Source organism: Buceros rhinoceros, unplaced genomic scaffold (genome assembly GCF_000710305.1).
Source record: "Buceros rhinoceros silvestris isolate BGI_N320 unplaced genomic scaffold, ASM71030v1 scaffold26901, whole genome shotgun sequence".
Taxonomy (NCBI): Eukaryota; Metazoa; Chordata; class Aves; order Bucerotiformes; family Bucerotidae; genus Buceros; species Buceros rhinoceros.
In genome coordinates, this window is record NW_010396386.1 from 4630 (window position 1) to 4946 (window position 317).

The window sequence follows — 317 nt, forward strand, 5'->3', positions numbered from 1 at the left end:
TCCCACCTCTGGAGCTGGGCAGCCACATATCACCCCTTGGCTACTCTGAATGAAACTGTGCAGAAATGGACAGGTCCCAGGGCTGTCGCTTCCTTAGAAGAGGGTCCCTAAACTCTTGCTCAGCTCCAGCAGCCCGCACTGCTCCAGCAGCATCCACGTGTTCGTGTGGAACAGCACAGGCCCACAGCTCGCTGCAGGGATGGGCTCGAGGGGACAGTGCTGCTGGCTGGCGTGAGCAGACTGTCTTGCCAGGGGTCACAGGGTTTCGTCTGGGGGAGCTTAGAGTCAGGGCAGTTCCAGTTAGCCGAGAATTCTGT

At 59.0% G+C, this 317-nt stretch overlaps 1 protein-coding gene across 1 annotated transcript in view; it reads left to right on the forward strand.

Annotated features, from left to right (window-relative positions):
• Positions 1–317, forward strand: part of ECI1 (enoyl-CoA delta isomerase 1) — a 4903-nt gene that overhangs the window by 3964 nt on the left and 622 nt on the right. The window lies entirely within an intron of this gene.